Source organism: Rhinolophus hipposideros (assembly GCF_964194185.1).
Source record: "Rhinolophus hipposideros genome assembly, chromosome: 20".
Taxonomy (NCBI): Eukaryota; Metazoa; Chordata; class Mammalia; order Chiroptera; family Rhinolophidae; genus Rhinolophus; species Rhinolophus hipposideros.
The window spans coordinates 56,955-75,116 of NC_138066.1; the positions used below are offsets into that span (position 1 = coordinate 56,955).

Below are 18,162 nucleotides of genomic sequence, written 5' to 3' on the forward strand. Positions count from 1 at the left end.
CCAATAAAATCTTTTTTTTAAAAAAAGGTCATTAAAACAAAAAAAACCCAAAAACCACAAACGTCCAGAAGAGGCAAATCCATGAAGACAGAAAGCAGACTGGTGGTTTCCAAGGGTTGGGGAGTGACTCCGGATGGCATGGGGCTTCGTGTGGGGCGAGGAGCTAGATAAGAGGCACTGCTTGCATTGTGACTGTGCGAAATGCCAGTGAAAGGTTCACTTTAAAATGGTTAATTTTATGTTACGTGAATTTCACCTAAAAAACATTTTTTTTTTTTTAGGAGACACATAAAAGAGATTGAACCCAACTGCACCCTGACAGATCCAAGCTTAACTGCTGACACCCACTCAGTACAGACACAGCCACCTACCAAGGAGTGGGACAGAAATGCTTGTTGCTGTAAGAAACAAAAGGGGAACGCTGCACTGCCTGCGGGCCCTACGCAAGGCTCCCTCCTTGCTCACTCCACTCCAGCCCCGATGTTCTGTTCTCCAGGTTGGTCCCTGAACCCAAGGAGCACCGTCCACCCTTGGCCTCTCCCTTGGCTCCCCAGCTCAGATATCCGCCTGGCTCCTCCCTGATTCCATGCAGGTCCCTCCTTAGATGTCCCCTTGCCTCTCACATGTTCTAGGGCCACTCATTCAGGAGTCTGTGCTCAGTTACCTATTGACATGTGAGGGCAAGGATTCATTTTTGTCTCCAAGACTATTTTTTAGACCCGTTTTAGGTTTACAACAAAATTGAGGGGAAGGTACAGAGATGTCCCACATACCTCCTGCTGCCACACACACAGGCTCCCCTCTTATCAGTGTCACTCACTAGAGAGGAACATTTGTTACAGCCTGCGAACCCATATTGACATACCATCATCACCCAAAGTCCACAGTTTACCTTAGGGTTCACTCTTGGGGCTGTCCTTTCTATGGGTTCGGACAATGCATAATGACTTGTAACCACCATGATAGTGTCATGCAGAGGACTTTCACTGCCCTCAAAACCCTCTGTGCTCTGCCTATTCATCTCCCCTTTTCCAGCCCCAGCAGCTACTGATCTTTTCACTGTCTGTCCACAGTTTTGCCTTTTCCAGAATGTCATACAGTTGGAATCATACATGTGTAGCCTTTTCACATTGGCTTCTGTCATACAATGATCTGAATTTAAGGTCCCTCCATGTCTTTTCATGGCTTGACAGTTCATGCCTTTTTATTGCTGAATAATAGTCCACTGTCTGGATGGACCAGTTCATTCACTCATTCATTCATTCACCTACTGGGGATGTCTGAGTTGCTTCCAAGTTTTGTCAAGTATGAATAAAAGAGGCTATAAACATCCGTGTGAACGTAAGTTTTCAGCTTCTCTGGGTAAATACCAGGGAATATGATTGCTGGGTGGTAATAATATGTTTAGTTTTGCAAGAAACTCCAAACTGTCTTCCAAAATGGCTGCACCAGTCTGCATCCCCACCAGGAATTAAAGTTCCTGTTGCTCTACAACCTCAGCTTCATTTGCTTATGTCAGTACTCCGGCTTTTGACCATTCTAATAGGTGTATAGTGGTATCTCCTTTAAACTTTCATTTCTTTCCCTAATGATATATAGCATAGAGCATCTTTTCATGCTTACTTACCATCTGCATATCTTCTTTGCTAAGGTATCTGCTCAGGTCTTTGGCCCATTTTTTATAATCAGGCCGTTTGTTTCCTATTGCTTGAGTTTTAAGAATTCTTTGTGTATTTTGAATAACAGCCCTTTATTACATGTGTCTTTTGCAAATATTGTCTCCCAGTCTGTGGCTTCTCATTCTCTTGACAATGACTTTCACAGAGCAGAAGTGTTTAATTTTTAAAAAGTCCAACTTATCAATTATTTCTTTCATGGATTGTGCCTTGGTATTCTATCTAAAAAGTCATTGCTATACTCAAGGTCATCTACATTTTTTCCTATGTTATCTTCCAGAAGTTTGATAGTTTTGCATTTTACAGTTAGGTCTGTGATCCATTTGAGGACATTTTTGTGAAGAGTGTAATGTCTGTGTCTAGATTCATTTTTTGCATGTGGACGTACAGTTGTTCCTGGACTACTTGTTGAAAAAACTCTCTTTGCTTCATTGTATTGCCCTGTTCCTTTGTCAAAGATCCACAGATCCATTGACTCTACTTACGTAGACCTATTTCTGCACTCTATTCTTTTGCCAGGACCACACTGTCTTGATTACAGTAAGTCAGGTACTAGCAGCCTTCCAAATTTGCTCTTCTCCTTCAATACCGTGTTGGCTGCCCTGCGTCTTTTGCCTCTCTATACACTTTAGAATCCATTTATTGATATCCACGCTGTAAGTCAATAGGATTTTGATTAGGGATGCATTACACCTGTGCATCTAGTTGGGAAGAACTGACATCTTGACAATATTGAGTCTTCCTGTCTGTGAACGTGGAATACCTCTCCATGTATTCTATTTATTTAGTGTTGTTTTTTTTTTATTTCCTTCATCAGACTGTTGTAGTTTTCCTCATATAGGCCTTGCACATATTTTGTTACATTTATACCTAAGTACTTCATTTTGGGAGGACTAATGTAAATAGTATTATTTTTAATCTCAAATTCTATTTGTTCATTGCTAGCATATAGGAAAGCAATTGACTTTTGTGTATTAACCTTGTATCCTGCAACCTTGCTAAAATAGCTTATTTGTTCCAAGACTTTTTTTTGGGGGGGGTGTCAATTCTTTCATATTTTCTATATAGATAATCACATCACCTATAAAGAAAGACAATTTTATATCTTCCTTCCTAATATGTATACCTTTTATTTCCTTTTCTTAACTGCGCTGTGAAGGACTTCCAGTACGATGCTGAAAAGGAGTAATCTGATGGGACATCCTTGCCTACTTCCGGATCTTTGTGGGGAAGCTTTGAGTTTCTCACTATTAATTATGATGTTAGCTGTAGGTTTTTTGTTGATGATCTTTATCAAGTTGGGAAAGTCCCCCTCTATTTCTACTTTGCTGAGAGTTTTTAATCACTAATGTGTGTTGGTAGGACTTTGTTTTGTCCCCTGGAATGTCCCGGTGCTCAGAGAAAGCGCAGGGCTTTACCAATCACCTTAGGAAGAAACAGGTGCAGGGTGTAAAGGAGGGTCCAGCATAGACAGGGACTTGCCACAGCGATGCTCTTGGGTAGGCAAGAGGAGTGGGATCCCAGGACAGAAAGCAGGGATAAAAATCTATCCAAAGGAAAGGGAGGAAGACATAGTGAGGGGCGCAGGTGTAAGGGCGTTGGGTAGCTGTGGTGGCACCAAGTGGAAGTTCTCTTCTTTGATTTTCTCTGTGACAGAGGAGGCCACACTGTTGGCTGAGAATCTAGAACCTTGGAGTGCCCTACCTTCGGGGGGCAGGTTCTGGAATGGAGAGAAAGGGGGTGGTTCTGGGATCAGTGCCCCAAGCTCGGAAGCATGACCTGGAGTGAAAGGTCTGTAAAGCCAACTGGCAGAGGGCTGAGCAGCAGAGTGCTGTGACTCGACTCAGGGGTCCTTTAACTCTTTCCCTGTGTGTCTAGGAGGACTAGGGCGGGCTCATGAGGCAAGTGGCAAGTATCCTCTCTGCCCTAGCACCTGCCTAAGGCCCCAGGGATGGCTCTGAAGGGCTCTCTACAGTTTCTGCTGGCTGGACACGCCCCCTGGGAGGCACTGGTGCCACAGCCCTCTCCCCTGGGCGCTTTCTCTGCTCTGCCACCTCCAGCATCCTGCTCTCTTCAAAGACCTCTACTCAGGCCACATGGATTCATTTACTCTGGATCCAAAGTTAAAAGCATAAGTGCATGAATAAATTAGTGATCAACAGCTCCGTTCTTTCCCCAAACAGCAAAGCCATCGCCATTACATCCTGGGGCATCAGACAATATTTATGGACAGGTTCGTGGACAGCCTGACACACCTGCCTCCACATCCACAGAAGCACAGAACTCAGTCATGGGAACGTGGGGGCTCTTAGGACACGGGGCAGATGGGGAGACATGAGCTCCATCTCTAAGAAATGGACAAAGGGGGCAGGATCCCCATTCTGAGAGCTTTAGCAAGACCTTAGCTTAAATCTTCCCTCTGCATGAGCCTTCCAGCATACAGTAGGTGCTCAAGCAAAGGTCTGTCTTTCTAGCCTAGTCTTGTGAGGGTAAGAATGAAGGAGACTGAACCAGACCCCTGTTCTGGCACAGGAAATGGAGGGCTGCAGGCCATTCAGTGTAGGCATTAGCTGTGCCAGTCCCTCCCCATTTGAGGGCCTCAGAGCCCTCTGTCATTGAGAATTTGGAAATAGTTCTCGCGCCAGGCACACACAATCACAGCTTAAATGGAGTAGATAGCCTCATTTCTCAGAGTAGAGAAGTGAGGCTGAGAGAGGTAAAGCAGCTTGTTTCGAGTCACACAGCAAATAGAGAGGAACATTTAAAGCCAGGCTAACCTGGCTCATGCCCAACACTGCAACTCCAAGACAGAGATGTTTCAAAGACATCTCTGGATCCTCAGCGCAGGACGTCTCCACCTCCCCTGAAGAGAGAGCCCAGCAGGGCCCATGGCATTCTTTTTTTAAAAAATTATAATTTATTGGGGTGACAATGGTTAGTAAAATTACATAGGTTTCAGGTGTACAATTCTGTATTACATCATCTATATCTCACATTGTGTGTTCACTGCCCAGCGTCGGTTCTCCTTCCATCACCATATATTTGACCCCATTTACCCTCATCTACTACCCCTCTCCCCGCTCTGGTAACTGAAATAGTGCCATTTGTGAGAAAATGAATGGATCTTGAGATTATTATGCTAAGTGAAATAAGTCACACAGAAAAAGTCGAGAATCATATGATTTCACTGATATGTGGGATATAAAACTGAAAGCAACAAAGGAACAAGACAAACAAAAAAACAAAAACTCATGGCATTCTTTAAAGACCTCGCGCCTTTGGAGAGGAACTCAGGCCCATTCATGAGGCTTCTCAGTCAGGCCAGGGAATGATAGCATCACAGTCCCAGGGATGCGACTGCTCAAAGGCGGTTTGGCCTCCTGCCTCCTTCAGTGGCCTCTTCTCTCAAGCCCTGCTCCCCACACGGTCAGGATGTTTTGAGAATTAAATGAGATGATGTTTGGAAAATCACTGAGCACAGCACCTGGCACCAGAAAGCACCGGATAAACAGTCATTTTCATTATTATTTTTGAGTGCCAAGTCTTAGCAAAATGTCACGCCACTTCCAGAGAAAGGCACCCGGTGACACCATGGGCAGCTGAATTCACCACCAGGGTATGCATTTTGCTGAAGCCCCCAAAATATTCTGATGGCTGTCAGGAGCCACGGGAGGGGGCCAAGGACACGCAGGCTCCTCAGGCCACACAGCATCAGGCCAGGGCATGACAGTGGTTCATCAATGCACCAGCCATCTGCAGAGGGACATTGCCTGGCAGCCCAGGGAGGGGGCCGGGGCGGGTAGGCTAGCAGGAGTGAAACCCAGCTCCCTCCCTCCAACCACAGTGAGCTTTCAGGGAAACCCAGACACCTGAGGAGCCTATCGTCAGCCTGGGCTGCTAAAATAGAATGTTTTTCTTCAAAAAAGAAAAAGTCAAGGTACAGGGCAACATATTCAGCTTGATCATGTATAATGGGTTGAATAATGGCCCTCCAAACATTATCCACCTGGAACCTGTGAATGTGACTTTATTTACCGTATTTTGCTGTGTATAATGCACATTTTTTTGGCCCAAATTTGTGAGGGAAAAATAAGGATGCGCATTATATGGGTATGGGTAGTACCAATTCTGTATCTATATAAATGTTTTTAATTCTTTTATTTATGCTTATGAGTTATAAGTGTGACTCTAGAAATCAATAATGATATCTGTATACAACATAATACCCTGGGATACCATGACCAGTTTTGTTGAACTTACAACAAACTTGCAACGACGAAGAGTTCTTGGCCTTTATGATGCGTAAATATCGTAAATTTGTTACTGGGACATATAATTTCTTGTACCTCGTATCTGTCCTTGTGTTTTGTAACTATTTGTGTGGGGACAGAGCCAGGAGTGCCGTGTCCAGGCTCTCGGCCTCACGCGGAAAGGTGCTCACTCGGGTAGTACATGGCCATCAACCGTGATTAAATGGCCGTCAGCTGTGACCAGTGAGCCATTGGCCAGTAATATAACTGCCGTGGCTACGCTAGCTGCAAATGGGGGCTAGCAAGAAGATGGTGGCTAGCAAGCGTGGATCGCAGTTAGCATGGCAAAGTGTGGCGTGGTAGTGTGGTGTCCTGGTGTGGCATGGCGTGGCAGAGTGTGGATTGCGGATTGCAGACAGGAGGATTACAGTTAGCAAGTGAGGTTGGTTGGTACAGACAAGTGGATGGCAGGTTGCGGATCGCGTACGTACCTCCTGCTTCCTGTGTCTCCAACCCGACCACCAGCGAGACTATAGTTGTATGACTCCCCATCTATGGCTCCGTGGGTGTTCCTTTTGGGCCTCACCATATCCTGCGTTCTTATGTGGGGAGCGGGACTAGAGACCCCGCCTGTCATCCCGCATGACAATTTGTTACATAAAATTTCTTGTAAAATTCCTTATGTTAAAAATAAATGCTAAAATTCCTTTATAATACAAAAAACAAGTACCTAAATGTAAACAAATAAAAATTTGAATTAAAAAAATTAAAATGAAAGATTTTTTTTCCCCCTGAAAGTTTGGACCGAAAACGTGGGTGTGCATTATACACAGCAAGATAGGGTAGATAAAGGTTTTTTGCAGATATAATTAACTTAAGGATCTGCAGATGAGATCATTCTGGATTGGGATGGGCCCCAAATCCAATGACAAATGTCTCTATAAGAGAAGAGGGACTGGAAAGAACACACGGTTCCCCAATAAAGTCCTGTAAATACACACTGTTCCCCATAAAGTCCTGTTTCCCTTCCCCAATAAAATCTTAAAAAAAAAGAGAGAGACAAGAGGGAGACACAAAGGGAGAAGCAGGCTATGTGAAGACAGAGACAGAGATTAGAAGGATGTGGCTACAAGCCAAGGAACCCCAAGGATGACCAGCAGCCACAGAAACCAAGAGAAAGGCATGGAACAATTCTCCCTCAGAGTCTCCAGTAGGAAGCAACCTTGCCGACATCTTGATTTCAGACATCTGGCCTCCAGAATTGGGAAATACTACATCGGTACTGTTTTGAGCCATCCAGTTTGTGGTTATTTATTATGGCATACACGAGAAACTAATGCATGGCCCAATTTGCTCCTCACTGTCCTGCTTCTGTTTCCTGTCTGGACCTAACTGATTGTCCCTCCAGAATGCTGGCCCAGTGCTTCTTCCACACCCTAGACAAAACGTCAAGGATATGGATTCATTCAACCCATTTTCCCGGGAGTTCCCATTTCACAGATGAGGAAACTGAGACCACAGGCTCATCAGGTCACAGTTCCCAGGGGTGCTACTCCCCAACCACACCCCGTCCACCTGCCCTTGATCTGTGGCAGAATAAGTGGAGAACCCCTGGGGCCCACCCAGCTGCAGCTGGTCCTGAGGCCGCCAAAGGGGCATCTGGGTCAGGACAGGGCCCAGAGCCAGGTCACCTGGCCCTGGAGCTCCAGGGCCATGGCATCTGCCGTAGGATGACAGCCAGGTCTCAAGGCTGCCTCTGAGGCTATGGCTGGCAGGGCCAGCAGAGGAAAGAAAGAGGGCAGCCAGGGTCTATTCCGTTATTCAGCCCCCAAGGAGGGGCTGGGTCACTATGTGGCTGCCCCAGGGACTTCCGAGGGCACCCCCTCCATTGGTTCTGAAGGCTCCCAGGGCCCAGGACAGGGGGGTCTGGCTGCCCCGGCCGCACAGGTGCTGCCGACAGCTTGAGGCCCAGCAGGCCAAGGTGATGGACATGGCCGAGCCTCCAGCACACAAGGCAGAGGGTGGGGGAGCAGGGAGAGAGGAAGCTTCCTGCCCTGCCCTGCCCGCAGAGCCAAAACCAAAAGGCAATGAGAAAATGGATACTCAGATGGGAGCTTGGTGTTAATGCCCATTTCACAAATGGGGAAACTGAGGCTCGGGGAGGAAGAGCACCAGGGCTGATTAACATCTCTCTTGGATTTAGTCAATCATATCCTTTCAAACACGGCCCCTTGGTGGAGCAAAGCAGAGACTATTCTTCTGATTTGGCTCAAACCACGTTACAGGAATGACAGGGTGGTGGGCACCTGAGATGGAGAAGCCCAGAGATGAATCAGAGGTGACCAGTTCCCCCAAACAGAGGCCTTCTCCCCATCTGAGCAAGTAAGGGAGACGAGTGCCTTCGCGGCAGCCCCTATGTGTCTACACTGTGCTGAGTGGCAGATGTATTGGCTTAGTGGTCCCTGAGGCCCAGAGAGAGTGGGACTGCTCCAAGGTCAGGGAGCTTAACTGCAGCAGGGTGGCTACCCCAACAGGGGGCTGGGCTGCGGGCTGTGCTATTGGGGAGATTAAGAAACTGTAGATTCCAGGCAGCTGAATGGCTCAGTTGGTTAGAACGTGAGCTCTGAACAACAGGGTTGCCAGTTTGATTCCCACATGGGCCAGTGAGCTGCGCCCTCCACAACTAGATTGAAGCAACAAGCTGCTGCTGAGCTGCTGGTGGGGCAGCCAGATGGCTCAGCTGGTTAGAGTGCGAGCTCTCAACAACAAGGTTGCCGGTATAATTCCTGCATGGGATAGTGGGCTGTGCCCCCTGCAACTAAGATTAAAAACGGTGACTGGACTTGGAGCTGAGCTGCGCCCAACTAGATTGAAAGACAATGACTTGGAGCTGATGGGTCCTGGAGAGGCACACTGTTCCCCAATATTCCCCAATTTAAAAAAATGTAGATTCCTAGTCTCTATCCCAGACTGTCCAAACTAGACTTTCCGGGGATGAGGACAAGAGATCTGGATTATCCACATCAGGGGTCTGAGGAAGGAGGTACCCTGGCAACAATTCAGCACCTCTCCAGGTGCTAAGATAAACCAATTCTGCAATTCCAGTTTCTCTGTCTCAAACCTGTGCACTTTGGTGGCTCTGTCCATTCAAAGGCTCCATGGCTGAAAGTCTATGAACTGGAGATTCTGTGGTGCGGCCTCAACCCAGTGCCCACCAACGAAGAAAGGATGAAGTCCCCAGGTCCAGACTGCTGGGGCACCAACGGGGGCAGCACGTATGGAGTGATCCCATGGGGGGAAAAGCAGAAAAAAAGAAAGGCAGAGAGGAGAAAGGGAGCTATAGATGTTGGCATGTTTACATAGCTACATTCACATGTTTGCATAAGCAGTCAATCCAGAAGGTTCTCTAATGATGGCTACTTCAAGAACATAAAGCTTTGGGGTGGGGGTGAAGTTGATACAGGGTTTGAGAAAGAGAAATTCACTTTCCACCCTTACAATTGTTTAATGGCTTGCCATGAACATGTAACACTCATAATTAAAAATTGTAATAATTAACAAAAGCATATGACAAAGTCTGTACTTCCTTATGAATTTGTTCACTTGTGTCCTTCCTCCTCCCCACCTACCTAGACGTGAGCCCTTAGCTCTGGCAATGGGCACAGCACATGTGCTCAGAAGCTAATTGTTGAAAGCGTGATGGACAAGTGAGACCTCTCTGAGAAGGGAAGGGAGAAGCTAGCAAGACAGAGATTCCCAGGGGCTGGTCCCGAGGGGGGTGTGTAAGGGGGTTTCCCAGGCCGTGTCCACACCCTGCTTCCACAAATCCCACTTTTTGGCCCCCCACCTGCCCTGGAATCCCAGCACCCTCAGGAGCCTCAGGAATCCAACTGCCTCTGCCCTCCATGTGACCCAGCCAGGCTCCACACACTGGGTCTTGCCAAGTTTTAGTCCTGGGAAGGGATGGGGCCAGCCTCCTGCGGCCCTCCTTAGTCCTCCTTGAACCCCCACAGGCCTGGCCTTGGCTTGGAACCAAGAGCCCAGAGGCATAGAGTCAGGGGTGGGGTGGGGGTGCAGCACAGCAGCTACCACCCAGAACACCAGCTGCTGGCAGCGATTAATTTTTGGTTTAAGTGTTGGAGAATTGCAGGGCTGGAGCGGCCAGCTCAGGGGGCTCAGGCTGCAGCTGGAAGGAGAGGGAGGTGGACAGGGGGTGGGAGCCATACAACCCCCACCTCCGACATTTCCTGCCCTTGGCTGTTCAGCCTTTCTATCACACACACACACACACACACACACACACACACACACACACACACACACACACAGCTCAGCACCTCCCCATCTCCATAGGCTCCTTCCTCCGAGTCCCAGCTTCCTAAGTAAGTCTCCAGAGTTTCTGGCAGGCTTTGAGGAGGCAGAGGGTCTCCTCTGCTGCCTGCCACCTTGCTTCTAAGGAGTTGTGCCACCTCTGGCTGTGACTGTCCCTCTCTGGGCCTCAGGCTGCCCACTCCCACAGTGAGATATTCATGTTGTACCCTCCCCCTACCACACCCCCTCGCAGGGTGGGGACAGGTCAAAGGCTGGCAATAGCCGTGGGTGAATTGGGCACGATTCTGGTTCTCATTAAGACCTGGTCCCTTTTCTGCCCCAGAGGTGAGCCTCAAGAGACAGTGCCCTGCCCAGGTGCATCCACCAGAGAGGCCCAGACAGCACGTGGTGGAGCCCCACAGCCCTGGCCAGGGCCCGGCCTCTTGGAACCTGTCTGCTCAAGTAAGCCCCGGCTTGTAACAGGCGACAGGAAGATCAGGAGAGAACGGAAGGGGGAAGCATGTAGGTTCTTTTTAAAGTGGAAAGTTGCTATTGTTGAAAATGGCAAATGTAAAAAAAAAAATTAATTTGGGTGCTATGTTCTAAAAGAGAGTGGGCAGGGGGGGTGAAACACATTGACACACAACACAAATGGCCAATGGACACCTGAAAATGCTTAATGGGCAAGAAGTGGGGACACTGAGCCCTGGGCCACCCCAGGTCCCCAGGGTGGGAGGCAGATGACAGCTGAGAGGCGCAAATCCTTGTGCCTCAGTTTGCTCAGATCTGCAATGGGAACAGCTTCTGCCCCTCAAAGGGATGTGGTGGGTACATTCTAAGCTGGAGGTAGGCCAAGTGCCAGGGACATAGCAGGTTCAGAGCTTGAAGCAGGCGAAGTCACAGAAAAAACTCAACACAGAGGAGGGGCCCCTTAAATAATGCCAACTCTCTCCCCGTGACACAGGCAGATGGCAGGCCAAGAGCTCAGAGCAAAGATCTGAGTGCCAGCCCCAACAAACTCTATGATTCAGGCATAGTGATGTCACCTCTCTGAGGCTCAGTTTTCTCATCTGCAGAATGGGACAATAATTCTGGCAACTGAGCACTCACTATGTGTTGGGCACCATGTATGGAAACTGAGCACCTGTATACACTGGGCGCTGCTGTAGCACTGTGGGCATAGCTATGAGCAAAGCAGACCCAAAATCCTACACCCAGGAAGCTTACGTTCCAGGGGGAACAGGCAGTAAACAAGATAAGCAAATAAAGCATAACATGGCAGGTGGCATTAAGTTCTACAGAGGAATAAAGCAGGAGAGGGATAAAGCATCACCTTGTTATGCAGGAAAGCTAGGAGAAGCCTCATGGAGAAGGTGGCATTTGGGTAGGACCTGAAGGTGGTGAGGGAGGGGGCTGTATGGAGATCTGGGGGAGAATGCTCCAGGCAAAGGGAGCAGCAAGTGCAAACGCCCTGGGGCAGGAGCAGGCCTGGTGTGTTGTGGGCACAGTAAGGAGGGAGGTGAGGGGTGGCCTGAGGGGAAGGAAAGAGAGGTGGGAGTGAGGGCAGTAATGAGGACAGGCTGTGCAGAGCTTTGTGGACCGACCGCAGTGAGGAGTGTACTTTTTATTCTGTGTGAGAGGGGAACCATGGGAGGGTCCCGAGCCCAGAGGTGTCCCGAGACTAAAACACCCAGAGTGTATCCAGCTCATTTGGTGCTTATGCGATCACGGCCAGGGCTGGCACTGGCAAAAGCGTGCACCATGAGGGCTTTAATTTTTGCTCCCTGACCCCTCTCCAAGCCTGAGTTCTCCAGAGAGGCCAGACCACTGGTGAGAAGAGAAGGGAGAGGCTTCAGTTACCCAAGGTGGTAGGAGAGCTCAGTCCAGGCTAGTAGGGAGGTGACCCCAGCAGGATTCAGGAGGCCCCTTCCAGTGACTCTATAGCAGCACTAATCACAGCCACAGCAGACCTGCTCCCTGAGGCCACCGAAAAGGGGGCTTCCACTCCTATCTGGCCATGCAAACAGAACTGTGTCTAGTGCTACAGAAGGCCAATTAGGAGCTGGATCAGAGGTCCCGTAAGTCCCCACAGCCTCGCACTGCCTCTACAGCTGCCATTTCTGCAGCCAGGCAGGAAGACCTGAGCCACGGCACATCAGTGGGAGTGGGTGGAGGGAGGGGGTAACGAAGTGGTTATAGCGGACACAGCAGGAGCAGGAGGCCTGCGTTTGAAGTCCTCTTTTGCTGCAGCAAATCACCTACCCTCTGTGGGTCTCAGTTTCCCCACATGTCAAAGGGAAGGCTGGAGTAAGCCCCGGAATTCCCAACGAATTCCCAAGGCTCTGGCATCACCAATGCTCATATCTCGCTCCTTCCTGGAGCCCCCTATTCACACCCCCATTTCCGTTGAGACCCCTTGCCCAGAGGCACACACAGGGGCTCACATTTCTACTCTTCAATCCTGTGTGCTCTCAGCAGTCCCACTTCGCAGATGAGAAACTGAAGCCCAAGAGGAGAAGTGAGTCAGCCACAGTCACACCACAGGCCTTGCCCAGCCTAGCTGTCTCCTCCCAAATGCTAAGATCCTCGAGGGCAGGAGCCAGGTCTCCATTTATTCAACACCAGTTTATTAAACATCTTCTGTACACCAGACACTGCACTGGGGCCCAGCTGAACACTGGAGTGCCAGGGCCCCACCCTCAGAGCTCACAGCCACCCCTGAGTTCACAACCAGCCAGCACAGCAAGGCCCCACTGAGGCCGCTGTGACCAGAGAAAGCAGCCAGACATGCACCCACCTAACATTTTCTGAGCACCTACTGCATCTCAGGCCTCACTGGGTCCCAGGGATACAGCAACCTGGGAGCTGCACCAGGGCCTGTGTAGAACCAGCCTGGGGGTGAGGGGTGTCAGGAGGGGATGCTGTGCCATTCTGGCGGTCCCACAGCCAGCCTGGCACACAGATACACCTGGCAGGCTATCTGTGGCATGAGGGAAGATAGAGCTGTATCTGGGAGAGTGCCAGGGTTCTGGAACTGAGGGGCACAGGTTCTAGTCGCTCCCAGGGCCTCGAATCTCCCATGTGTACAATGGAGCTAAAGCCACCCTCTGTACTGGCAGACCATTAGGAAATTAAACCAGCTGGCAGGGCGCTGGGCCCTCAGCCAGTGCCCAGCAAGGGCTCCACTCCTGCTCTCGGCCCCAGCTCCTCTGGAAAACCTGCCTGCTTTGGCCCAGCACCCCCCATCCCACCCCGAGGCTCCTCTGAAGCCTCCAGCCTCCCTGCCCGGCCCATTGCCCAGTTCTAGGCTGGCTTTCATCTTCAGCCTTTTCTGTCTCCCTATCATGCTGCCAATTCCCCTGGTGCGGCCGTTCCTTGGGACTAAGCCCACACACCCACCACACTCCAAGTGGCGGACCCAGCTTCCACCCCTCCTACTGCCCACAAGCTGCCTCCCTCCCAGCCTCTCCTCCGTGCCAGCCCGTGGCAGTGCTCCAGTTGCAGGCCCCAGGGGAGGGGCAGGTGTGCCCATGTGTCGTGCACAGCAAAGCCCTGACGGGAACCCAGCAACAAACACCAGCTGCACCTGTCAGAGGGTGGCCCAGCCCAGAGCCAGGCGTGGGAGCAGCAGAACTGAGGGTGGGCATAAGGTGGCCTCTGAGGGGGCACCAGCACCCTTCAACCTTGGGACCAGGCAAGGGCCACAGAAGTTGCCGGGTGTGACGACGTAGTTGCTCCCGCCCTAGACGTGTGCCAAGACCTCTGCATGCCATGCTACGGCCCAGGGCATCCGAGGCCTAGTCTGGCCAGAAGGAACTGCCTCCGGGCAGAACCAGTCCCAGTGCTGCAGAGCACTCCTGTCACTATTATAACTATTGTCATTGCTGTTATTATCATTTCACTGCCACGGGGCTACCGATGTTACCTTCTCCTGCGTTGGGTGAATTTGAGGAAAGGGGTATCATGGCCCTGGAACAGGAGCCTGGCAGGGGAGAGCTAGGTGGAGGCTTCTGCTCAAAGCCCTGACTTGCTGCTGAGCTTTGGACAAGAGCACCTTTTCCTCCCAGCACAGCACAGCCCACTGGACATCCCTCCAGGAGGCACTCATCTAGAGGGCTTCCCTCCTGAGCAACCTGGAAGCCCTATGGGGGTCTGACCTGGCAGCTGGGCATGGGGGGTTTAGAGAATGGCTGACAAACTCAGGCTCTGTTTCTCCCAAGAGAAGGGCCGTTCCCTTCAGGGTTGGGGAGGGAGCTCTGCTGTGCCCTCCCCTGGAGAGGGGGACAAGGAGGCGGTCGGGGACTTGCAGTTCGTGCCTGCCAGGTCTGCGTCCACACCCCGTATTTAGTGTCCATTGTACACACTCAGCAGTGCTCCAGTGGAGGAGAAGGACCTTCTCTGTTGTAAAGCACAGTGGAGCCCCCCTTTCGTCCCCAGGTGCGCTGAAGCAAGCCGCTACCCCTCTGCACCCTGCTCTCCCTCAGGGGTCCTGGACCCACCTGAGGACCTTCTGAAGTCCTCCTCTTGGAACTGCCAAACTGCAGCACCCTGGCTGAAGCGGAGGGGCCATCAGAAAGCCATAGGGTCGACTTCGCTGAGGAGTCGCTTAGAGTCCCAGCATGGGACAGGGATGCTGTTCTCAGGACAGAAGAGGTAACACTCCGCAAAAACACTACAAGCTTCCTGTGGCAGTGCCGGGGCTGGGCGGCTGGGGTCTTCTCCCAGACTCTGGCCACATGGTGGCGGTCCAGGGTCTGGAGCAACCTAGCACAAGGTGAGGCTGGGGTTGGGGCAGGACAGCCTTCCTCTGGCACTTCAAGGAGGGGGTGAGGGGTAGGATGGAGGGCTAAGCCTTCTGGCTTCGCATCATTGAGGAGGCAGCTGCTGATTTCAGAGGCAGGAGGGCGCCTCTGTGCTCCTGAGAACCCAGGCTCTGGGATGTGATTCTGGGGGGCAGGATGTCCCCACCACTTTGTTCCAGGGCTCTGGCCTGGGCACATGGAGCAAACGAGAAAGTAGATATGGTCACAGGTAGCACAGCACTCCAGGATGGGCAAGCCCCCTAGGAAACGGGGAGCAAATGCCCCAGGTCCCAGCAAGTGCAGACTATAGGGAGGCAGAAGAACCTCCCAGGACTGAAGACCACCTCCAAAGAAACACTTTCCTGTGACCTCGCTCCCCTTCCGAACACAGGTTTTAAGGTATTCACATGACTTGTGCACATTCCATCCAAATAGGCAGCACAGACACCCGGTAGGGCCTCAGCTCCCCCTTTGAACCCCCCCCCCCCCGCAAAAGCTCCCCACCCCAGTTGCCTTCCAGGGAGCTCTGCCTTCCCCATCCGCCTGCCCTCCCTCCCACCTCCCCAGGACATCCAGAGCCGACAAGAACACTCGGTGGGAGGGACCCGGCCTTGGAACGCCGGGGGGCTTCTTAGCTGCAGGGCCATCCCCTCCGCAGTCAAGGCCCATTTTTAAAAGCAAGAAGCTCGACTCTCTCGAGCGAGTCGTCGGCTCGCTCGCTAGCGGAGAACACCATTTCCAGAATATTTTTACTCCATTAGAGCACAGAAAGTGAGAAACTGAAACGACACCAAGGACCCGCAGAAGTCGGGCCTGGGGGCGGCTGGTAGACGGCACCCTCATCCGCCCCCACCCTGATCCCGGGATCTCCCGGAAGGTCACGCTTAGGGCTGATGCCGCGCGGGAAAGTGTTTCCCCACGCTCCCTCCCGAGCCCCCTCGTGCAAGTCTGCCAGAAGGGGCCGAAGGAGCCTCAAAGTTTCCCGGAGCGCCCCCAGGACGAAGGTTAGCAGCGAGCAAAGTTCCTTGGTGGTGTAGCCGGAGACATGGCAGAGGAAGAAAAAGCTTGCAGTCAGCATTTCCTCCGATGGCTCACCAAGAGAGGAAAAAAAGCCCTGAAAACCAGAGGGAAGAAAACCCTCCCGCGCCACCTTCCCTGTTGCTGCACCACCTCACGCTCACTCCGGGCCGGGAGAGGGCCTGCGGGGAGCTGGAGCCGGGCCCGCGGAGTCCGTGCGCCGGGCGGCCGCGCACTTACCTCGGTCAGTCCTCCGGGCGCGGCGCGCTCCGCGTCCTCCGAGCTCCGGGCGGCCGTTCCTGGCCACGGCCGCCGCCGCGCTGGCTGCATCGCCGCCGCCGCCTCAGGGCAACACCCGGGAGCGCTCCATGTTGAGGGGCGCGTTGGTTCCGGGAGCCGATCGCCCCGGTGCAGCCACGGGTCGGGGGAGCGCGCCTGGACGGCGCCCCGGGTGCGGGGAGCTCGGTCCGGCCCGCGCGGCTAGAGCCCGTCCTTCGGTTGGGCTGTGAGCACGGCCGGCGCACCCCCTCCCCCGCCGGCTGTTATCTGATCCCGGGCAGGCCAGGCGCGCTCCCCACGCCCCGGCGCTCCGCGCCGCCCCGCGCCTCCTTGCCGGCAACGGCCGCACCAGCCCCCTCGCCCCTGGCTGCAGTTCCCAAGGAGGCGGTGGCAGCAGCCGGGCCCAGAGAAGGCGGCGAGAGAAGGATGGAGGGCGAGGTGGCGGCGGGAGTCTGAGGCTCGGCTCGCACCCAGCTCCGCGCCCCGCTGCCACCAGAACCCAGCTCCGCAACTCCTCTAACTCTCCGCCGAGAGCACGCCCGCCCCGCGCCGCGCGGCTGCTGCCCCCGCCCTCACGGGCGCTGGCCTAGCTATGCGCCTCCCCAGCCCAGGGATGGCCCCCCCCGACACACACACACAACCACCAGCCACTTGAGCACTGGCGCGCGACCGCGCGCCACTGCGCGCGGCCGCGCGCGCGCACACACACACACACACACACACACACACACACACACAGGCATGTCCTCCAGAGACACAAGCACACACAGGTGCATGGAGAGTGCACGCACAGGCAAAGGAATCTTGCACACAGCCAGCACACAAGTTCAGGCGTCGGTACTTATATGCGCAAAATGAGTGCCCTGACGTCCATGATGGTTGCAGGTGCACAGGTGCACACATACTCAGAAGTGCACATGCAGGGTAGTATTTGCACATATACGCATGTGCACACAGATCTTGGCTTGTACATTCCAACGGGATCTTTTCTCCTTGCACACCAGGCATGCACACTTATATACACACATCATCTCCCCCTCTTTAACAGCATTTTCCCCTCCCATCTTGTGCTCTGTTTGGCTTCTCCCATCTCCTGCTTTCTCCTCTGTGCTCCTCCCCCTGCTCTCCCTCTTTGCAGACCTGACCCCCGTGTGACCCTCTTCTCCTGCCACCCCTGCCTCTGGAGGTTCAGGCGTTTTTCCCAGCCTGTCCCCACCAGCCCTGCCCTCCCAGCTTCCTGGGGCCTATTGTCTCGGTCTCAGATCTCTCAGCCTCCTGCAGGGCCCAGGCCTTTCATCCTAGCAGACAGACCTGCCTAGCTGGGCCTTAGCCCAGGGAGACCCCATTTTATCACCAGTCTGACCCCTTGCTCAGCCTTGGGGTCACAGCATTGAACTAAGGAGGCAGGTCTGTGCTTGGAGCACAAGCCTGAAAGGGCTACCAGGCCCCCTCAGCCTCCAGTTCCCCCTTTAATGTGAAATATAATTATGTGTCTGCACAGCAGGGAGACTGGCTGCAGGATTCTAACTGAGGAGGATGGCTCTCTGGCCAACGCCCAGATTGCTGGCAGCTCAGACGGAGCTGTCTGCAGGACCTCCAGCCCCAGGCTCCTGCCCCAGGCACCTGGCCCCAGGCAGCTAACTAGTAGATGCCACCTGGCCTAGGCCACCCAGAGAGTTCACCGGCCTCATGCTGTCTAGGGTTTGAATCCCACCACCTCCACTGACAGGCTGTGGAGGCAGGTAACTTCAGCTATCAAGGCCACACTTTCACATCATGTGGGGATAGTGAGTGAGATTTCCTACCTCCTAGAGCTGCAGTGAGGAT

At 52.6% G+C, this 18,162-nt stretch overlaps 1 protein-coding gene across 4 annotated transcripts in view; it reads right to left on the minus strand.

Moving 5' to 3' along the window:
- Nucleotides 1-16,828, minus strand: part of KCNJ12 (potassium inwardly rectifying channel subfamily J member 12) — a 53,038-nt gene extending 36,210 nt beyond the window's left edge. For all 4 annotated transcript variants that reach the window (XM_081030182.1, XM_081030179.1, XM_081030180.1 and 1 more), the window contains exon 1: nucleotides 16,297-16,828. The gene's annotated coding sequence lies outside the window, so the exon portion shown is untranslated. The remainder of the gene's footprint in view (nucleotides 1-16,296) is intronic.
- Between the last annotated feature and the right edge of the window lie 1,334 nt (nucleotides 16,829-18,162).